The sequence below is a fragment of the Gastrolobium bilobum genome, unplaced genomic scaffold, assembly GCF_033153095.1.
Source record: "Gastrolobium bilobum isolate Gb01-03AN ecotype WA unplaced genomic scaffold, APGP_CSIRO_Gbil_v1 utg16414, whole genome shotgun sequence".
Classification (NCBI taxonomy): Eukaryota; Viridiplantae; Streptophyta; class Magnoliopsida; order Fabales; family Fabaceae; genus Gastrolobium; species Gastrolobium bilobum.
Genome location: NW_026895948.1, coordinates 16041 through 24488, shown reverse-complemented (window position 1 = coordinate 24488; position 8448 = coordinate 16041). Strand labels below are relative to the sequence as shown.

The following is an 8448-nucleotide window of genomic DNA, read 5'->3' as shown; positions in this document are numbered from 1 at the left end:
ACATAGTAAGATAAAACTCTAAACTTCCGAAACTTGGATAAATTAATTTTTTTATAAAAGTATGCCATATTTAATGCTTATATGTAAATGACCACTAAATTGGTTTCATCTCAAATACTCTAAAAAGTGAATATAAATCAAGTTCCTCCCATGGAATAAAGCTCCCATCCGATGTTCAGAAAGGACTTTCACTTGGTGTCAACTACACCATACCTTTCTATTTAAGCAAAATGATAATAGTATCAGAGTGGATTAATGAGACAATTTAAGAACAAGAAAAATGTAATAAACCAAAAAATATTGTGTGGTTTACTCTTCTTATAACCAGGGAGGTTTAATTAGTCATTCTAATTACTCGTTCTGACCTTTTAAAGGGTTCAATCACAAAGTATACACGACCTCTTTTGAAAGCAGTTCAACTGGTTTGTGTCTTTATCAAACTCCCATTTTCGAGAGCGAAAAGTCTAAAATCCATATTTTTGTTTCCACCGAATTGCAGAAGAGTGAGCTTTGTGATTCGACCATCACTTTCTATTTGTCCCCGTACAAATTTATAGACCAAGGCAATGTACATTTACCTTCCCAACATTAGACGTTCTAACAGGCTTTTGAATTCATTTATAACAAATTCATATCCATGTATTTTCTTTCCTAAGCCACAACCCAGAAAGATACTCAAGTACAACTAGTATGAGACAATGCCCTCGCATTGTTCCGTTTATGGTACCCAATATTCAGTGAGGACAAGGATAATTAATGAACCTTGAGCTTCAACTTTAGACACCTAGCTGCAACAAAGGAAAAGGAAAAAGACGCCAAAGAGCTACACTTAAACATCACTTTCACCAAAATCAATTGCCAAACACAGCAATGTTCCTCTTTTTAGGACCACAAAAAACTTTTGACCTTAGCTGTACAAGCCTACAAAGTAATGACATTTGGAAAAATAGACACAAGAGCATGACATTTTTGACTCCTGTGTTTTAACTTCTGCCTTACTCTAACTCATTAAAACGTAACAAAGAAAATATCAATCGAACAATAGTTTATAAAGCATTGATTAATGTTTTATTGATAAATAATCTAGAGGTATCTCACACAACCTTTTTCTGTTACTTTGTTCTCGGAGTATAGCTCTTAAGGCTAGTTCCTCATTGAAACAGATGATGTATTGAATCACTATCATTGAAAAAAAGGTGAGAGTAATTCTCCTTTAAGGGGATGCAATTTTCAACTGATTTTCAAAGAATTACAAAAAATTACTTTGGCTAATGTTTGAATCCCTAACTAAAGCAAATCCTTTGACACTTAGATGTTTTGTGTGCATTGTTTTCACTTATGTTTGTTTCTTTTCAATTTTCTCGTATCACTAAAACCTCCTTTCACCAATAGTTTCCAAGCATAGACATGTTAATTAATTAATTACACTTACTTGGGTGAGTCCTTTTTTTCACGTGAATAATGTCAAGACACACAAGGGCCATTCCTGAAAGGTGCCTCCATTTATAACATAACCTGTCAATGGGTGATGCAACACATTGAGTAAAATATTAATGCAGATAATATTTTAAAGGGTGAGACACTTTACATGGACTTTTTCATGGACGAACCAGAATTCAACAGCAAAAAAATATATTCTACAACGGACAAATTTTTCATGAAGAAGCAAAAGCATGGATTTAACTACAAGAATGAATTTCAAATATTTTAATGCTTAAATTAGACGAAGCTGTCAACATCCTCAATGAGCTAGCGAGTGCTAAAAAGTCCTCGCCAATCCAATTTGTTCAAGGGAACCACACCAGAAACCTTGACTTCTGTAGCAGGGTTAAGTATTCGCCGTCTTTTTCATGTTTTTTTTCTTCTTTACTTTCAACGTTAGATTTGCTCACAGACTCACAGTTGCTTAGGGAAGTTCAATTTCATTCGTGGCGATCCCCAGAGGATTAAATTCAACTTTCTTATGGGACAAGTATCAAGCAACTTTCCCGGCCTTCAATGAGTATATCACTTCTTCTGTTCATCCAAGTTGTAGTTTAAGCAACATTTTGAATGTGAATTTGCACCCAATCGGATGTGACTTGTGTGTAAGTGTAACATCCTCTATCCTCTTATTAAAGATCTAAATAATAATAATAATAATAATAAAAGAATTGCTTGCACCCAAGACTCACGAAATCTACTTTATTGTTAGGAAGACTTGTAATTTTCAACATGTCTAGTGTTTCTAAAGAGTGTAAGGAGAACGTAGCTATTACGTATTATATTTGTCTTGATACATTTTAATCTAATTCCTATATTCCTTTAATTTCTCAATTTCATTAAACACGTGCCAAATATTTCTAACATAATCATCATCATCAGCCAGGAAGTACATCAAACTGTAACTGTCTGCTGAGGATTTAGTACTGATGAATCATGATCGAGTCTTCAATATACAAAAGCAAAAAAAGAAAAAAAATGATGTGGTATGCAGAGAGAAAGAAACAGAGTCTCCACTCTCCACTCTCCACATCCAAGAGTAAAATAACGTTTTGGTCACGGTACCCCACCTGAAATTATGGAATACAACACTAGTATCTGAACTAGATTTCAATTTTAGCCATTAACTTATACCTTTTTTTTATTGCTAATAAAACCTGTGACACGTGACTTTTTAAAAATCCAATTTTGAAAGCAGGGCTATGAGAGAGAAGTGTTTTTAATTTTATTCCTTAGTAGAAGTAAGTAATACCATTTTTATTGCTTCTAGTACAGAGCTACAACTGCGAGCTGTTTTTAAACATTGCAGTAGCGGTAGGTGATTCAGTAGGGCCAGAAACAAAAGGTTTGATCTTCAACGGGGAAGCCAAAGTTACAAGAGTTTTCAGGGGGGTCCTCATAACAAGCATCTTGAATTTCAAGCTTAGGTAAGCATGGCAGGGTCAAAAGGTTTTCACTAAGGTTATCCTCTTCATCTTGTGAGAAATCTGACTGGTCTGGTTCAAAAGCATGGGAGGAATCTGCAGGCTCCACGAATGAAGAGTGATGGTTCACATCAGTGCAATGTGGGCTGTCCGAATCAAGCACATCACTTTTAGCTGAATTGGCATCTTCTTGCTTGCATGTTACCATAATAGGGAGTGGCACTTTGGACCCATTTTCAGAAGTTAAATCCATAGGCTCTTTGTGGGATGAATTGACAGCATCAGGGGATGACTTGTCATCTGAATTCTCTTTCTCTTTATCTATGGGAATCAATTTGTTCTTGAGAGAATTCACCTGTAGTAAGGAAAATTGTACCCATTCAATCATTAACCCATTAGTGGGATAAATATTGAACTTTATTAAAGAGCAAATAGTAGCATAAAGCAGAAAAGGCTGAATAGAGTATGTATGTGTGTTTGTGTTTGTGTGTGTCTTTTTCTTTTCTTTTCTTTTCTATTTTTTTTACCTCTTCTTTTAACTTCTCATTCTCTTGAAGAAGATTTTCATAGTCACCTTTGAGTCTGTCATAACTAGCTTTCAATGTGCCATAGTCTTTTTCTAGCTGTTTGGTCTTAAACCTTGCCCTTCGGTTTTGGAACCATATAGCCACTTGCCTTGGCTGCAAACCAAGCTCCTTTGAAAGCTGAACCTTCCTTTCAGGTTCGAGCTTGTTTTCTACCTCAAAGTTCTTTTCGAGGAACTGAACTTGTTCGCTTGTGAGCCTCCTTTTCTTTCCCTGTTGATGAAAGCACGCCTCGTAATCCTCATCACCGTTCTCTTCCTTCTCAAGTGGTTGAAAGAAAGACCTGTCTGTGACCCTGCTACCGCTAACATTCTCAAAATCAACCACCGATTTCGCACCTGAAACCAAGGCATCAAACACCAACAACACCATGTTAAAATTCAATCATATGCAGCTTCTACTAGATAGATTAAAAAAAAAAAATACACTTTTTATGGGTTCTTCATAATCATCATAAGGAAACAAGGCTCCTGAAGAAACCCCACTTTCATGTTTTCCAGAAAAAGCTAATGATTTTGTTCACTATATGTATAGCTCTCTGCTCTACAGAAAAGTTGGAAATTGTGAAATTTAATGACTCTGTGAAGTAATAGGGAAGCGGAAAGGTGAAGAAACAAGTACAAAAATCCTTGAACTTGGAAAGAGGTAACTCAAAGCAAAAGAACCATGAAGACATAGAACACAAAGCGGCAAGAATCCAGAAGCTAGAGATCACCTTGGAAAGAAGCAGGGTTAGAAGTGTGAACCCAGATAGACTCAAGAACTTCAGAGGAGCAAGGAAGCCTTTCGTTTTGGAGCAGAAGTGTCATGTTTGAAGCCCCATAAAGCTTGCCACTCGCCATAGGCACAAAGTAACAACCTTTATGGTGGGTTGGTTGGTGTGGAGTTTTGTTGTAAGAGACTTTTTTAAATTTAAAGGGTCATATTCATATATGGTCCTCAAGAAGTAAAAGGGTGGATGAGGCTGTGGAGTTTAATCTAAAATTTATGACGAAAGAAGCAGGTGATGAGGATTGCTATAATGTAGGAATTGTGGGAGTGAGGAAAGATCATACCCATCACTCAGGAGAAAGTGGAAGAAAAATTAAGAGGGTGTGTCAGAGGTGAATAAATTGCAGGGCAGAAGGTGGTGTATCCTTGTGAGTTTTGAATGGGACAGAGGGCCACAGAGAGAAGAGAAGGGTTGATGAGAGTTGAGAGTTATGGAAATTTTAGTTTTGAGAAAGAGAAAGAAATAAAAAGAGAGATTCTTCAGTGTGGTTGGGAACTTTGATGGGGTTATATTGGGAGCTTTGGGCTGGTTATGGGATAGGAGAAGCCAAGACCAAGGTGTTCCAAGTTACCATATTGCCCCTACTACATCAATCAATTTCTTACCTCTTTTTCTTATTCATTTAACTTTTTTTTGTGGACTTTTAGTTTGATCTTTTAAATATTTTCAAGACATTAATTTAAGGCTTTATTATTTTCATTTCAATACAGAGAATAAATTTTTTTTTTAGGGTTATGAGTGGAGCCCATAAAATAGTGAATACTGGAGAGATAAAAAAATTTAAAATGGGATCCATCAAATATTGTGTATGTGGGAATGACCAACTTTCTACAGTGAAATAAGAAAATAATTCCCCTTAATTTAATATTTCAAAGATTAGTTATGATGAATTATTTGTTATATTAAAATCAACTTTACATGATAATTTTTTATCGTTATGTAATGTGAATTTGGTTATAAAACTTATGAGTTGTGACCTATTTTAGTGTTAAGAAATATCTATTTAAATTTATGTAATATTTTTTTAAGATTAAAGGCCTGTTTCGAAATTAATTTTTTAATTTTCAGAAAAAATAAAAAAAAAAACCCATTTGATAAGGCCTATTTTGTAAAAAAAAAAAAAGTTTTGAAAATTGTAACCATTTTTTTTATTTTTAGAATCAAATTAAGAGAATATATTTGAGTTATTTTTATTTTGTTTTTTGACTTTTAATTTCTAAAAAAAAATAGAAAAATACCTATTTCATTAACTATTCTATAAAATTATTTTTAAAAAAAATCAGAAAACAATCAAACACACCCTAAACTTTCTTTAGAAAAATGGAGAAATAATGTTCAATTAATACATTTTTTGTATTCTTTTTTCTTATTAGAATTTGATATGGCTCATTTTTAATGGTAAAAAAAGACTGAAATAAAATGTGAGCTAAAAAGTTTAAAGTAAAAGAATTTAAAATGAAATGGAAGCTAAAAAGTATAGACTAAAGAACTTACATTTAATGACAACGCAAAATTAGAAAATTTAAAACAAAAGTAATGAATTAAGATGATATCGTAAAGCATATTTTTGTCGGAAATTTTTCTATATTAAGATGGCATCATTTTTATTTTTTGATAAATGAGTCCCTTTATCATGTTAATTTGTCTAAAATTATACTTCAAAATAAATAGACTATGACTTCATCTATCAAGACTTGCTAATTATATATCTTTACTCTATCAAAAAGCTCAAACCGATACATAGTTTCAAAATTTGAATTATAAAGGTCAAAAAGTCATAGTTTATAGCATAAACTACGTTTCTATATATCCCTATAAATCAATTGTTGAGGTTGATCATGTCATTTAAATTTTGCATGTCTTGAGAAAAGAAAAGTGTTTTGCTTTATTTTGATCGCGTCGTTTCACTTTTTTGGCTTGTCTTTGCTAACCCGTTAAAGAAAAGAAAGTCAAGCAAAAAAGTTTATTATAATATCAACAAATAATGGGTTTGTTTCGATGGAGCCTTCCAGAATTAAAGGAAAAAAAATAAAAATAAAAACATTAAAAGAGTAATATACTATTTATAAAAAATTAAAAATTCATAATGATCTATTATTTAATTTTTTAATTCAAACAGACTAGTGCACTCGATAATTTATTTAATTCTTCCCTTTCAAAATCATCTATTGCATTTGCAAACAGACTATGAGTGCACTAGTAAACATTTATCAATCAATGATAAAATTAATTATCTGTTTGAAATGTCTTTTTTTAATTTTTCTTTTTTTATAAGTAAAGGTTTATTCAAATATAATTTTATAAAAATTCTTAATGTAAAAAAATTAAATCCGTTAGAATGAACTTTTTTTCTTCTTCCAAAAGCTGCATTTTTTCGGAAGAAAAAAAAAACACTTCAAAAAGGCTCTAAAAAAAACTGTTTTAAAAATATATACTAGCTTTTTTGGATTCTTATATTTATTTTCAGTTTTATCCTTATTCTAAACTTGTATAACAAATAATTTTATTTTTTAAATTTTTTTAACTTTAATTTAAAAACAACTTTTAACTTAAAAAAGTGTCAAATAGTCGGTAAAGCTGAAGCAATACAGATATATTCATTGAATAAGAAAGTATGTAACATCTCAGAGTTATTACTGCATATATCACTAATAAAAAATTAACAAATAAATTAAGTAATTCAAGTATCATGATATTTATAAATTATTTTTATAATTAATATATGGGATCTATTATCTCTTGTTGCATAGATAATTATCCCATGCAATAGAGATAAAATAGTGGGATCTACTATTTTTTCAAAAAAAAGAAAAAAAGTGGATCCCACTATTTTGTCTCTGTTGCATAAGATAATTATTTTCCTTAATTATATCCGACAGTATGTATATTTTATACAAATTTGCAATATGAAGATATAAAGAATATAAAGTCTCAATTCATGATCATAATTGGTTGTAAGAGTTCACTTTTTCTAAATATATGCGGTAAGCCTAATACGACGTCATTTTGAATCGAAAATCATAATATTTTTATGATTTTAATTTATTTCAAGATTATTATAGTCTTTATAATTATAAATTTTAAATATTTTAACTAATCTACAGTAACTGCATAAAAAAATTTCTGTTGGTTGTAAACAATGTATTTTTTTTATGGGTTCGCTTTTTCTACAGTCAATGTAGATAACTTATCTACAGTGAGCCTTAAACGACGTCATTTTGAGGCGAAAATCAAGGTATTTTAGTAATTATAATTTATTTCAGGGTTATAATAGTCTTTTTCATTATAATTTTTTAATTTTTCAACCTAAAATGACGTCGTTTTAGGAGCGAATGTAGATAACTTATCTACATTCACTTTAGAAACATTAAATCCTTTTTTTATACATGTAATTATGTAAACAATGTATCTAGTTTAACTAATCTTTGTATGAATTTTGTAAATTTATTAAGGAAAAAGTATTTCTCCAGTCACCGGAAATAAAGTTATCTCCAGTGAGCTCAAAACGACGTCGTTTTGGTTTATAAAATTAAAAAATTATAATGACAAAGACTAATATAACCCTGCAATATATTATAATTACAAAAACAACTTGATTTTCGTCCCAAAACGACGTCGTTTTAGATTTACTGGAGATAAAGTTATATCCGGTGACTGGAGAAATCCTTTACCCATTTATTAATGATATATAAATAAATTAAATATTTTATACTCTACAACAATTTATAAAAAATATTCTTATCTGGTTAAATATCCGAGATTTGTGAATGGTTTCCCTGAATGACAAAATTCATTTATAAGAATTTCAATGAGTTTAGTCTAAATTAGATTTGATTGCCTACGAGTACTTCATCCTTATATATTAAAGGGGAAGAATATTGTAACAACTAAATTATGTTACTACCAAGTTACTACCAATCAATTTTATCGTTAGATCGATTATGTTGATCCAACGGTTATATTTATTTTCATCTTTGTATGGTCGTGATTTCTCAAATTTAATACTTTATATTTATTTCCACCTTTGTATGGTTATGATTTCTCATATTTAATGCTTTCTCTTTAAATATGGAAAATCATAACTATACAAAGATAAAAATAAATATAATCGTTGGATCAACATAATCAAGCTAACGGTGAGATTGATTGGTAGTAACATGATAGTAACACAACTTGATTGTTACAA

The 8448-nt window shown here is 30.9% G+C and overlaps 1 pseudogene; it reads right to left on the bottom strand.

Annotated features, from left to right (window-relative positions):
* Window positions 1–2666: 2666 nt before the first annotated feature.
* On the bottom strand, window positions 2667–4754 carry LOC133296924 (homeobox-leucine zipper protein HAT5-like; annotated as a pseudogene).
* Window positions 4755–8448: the final 3694 nt, after the last annotated feature.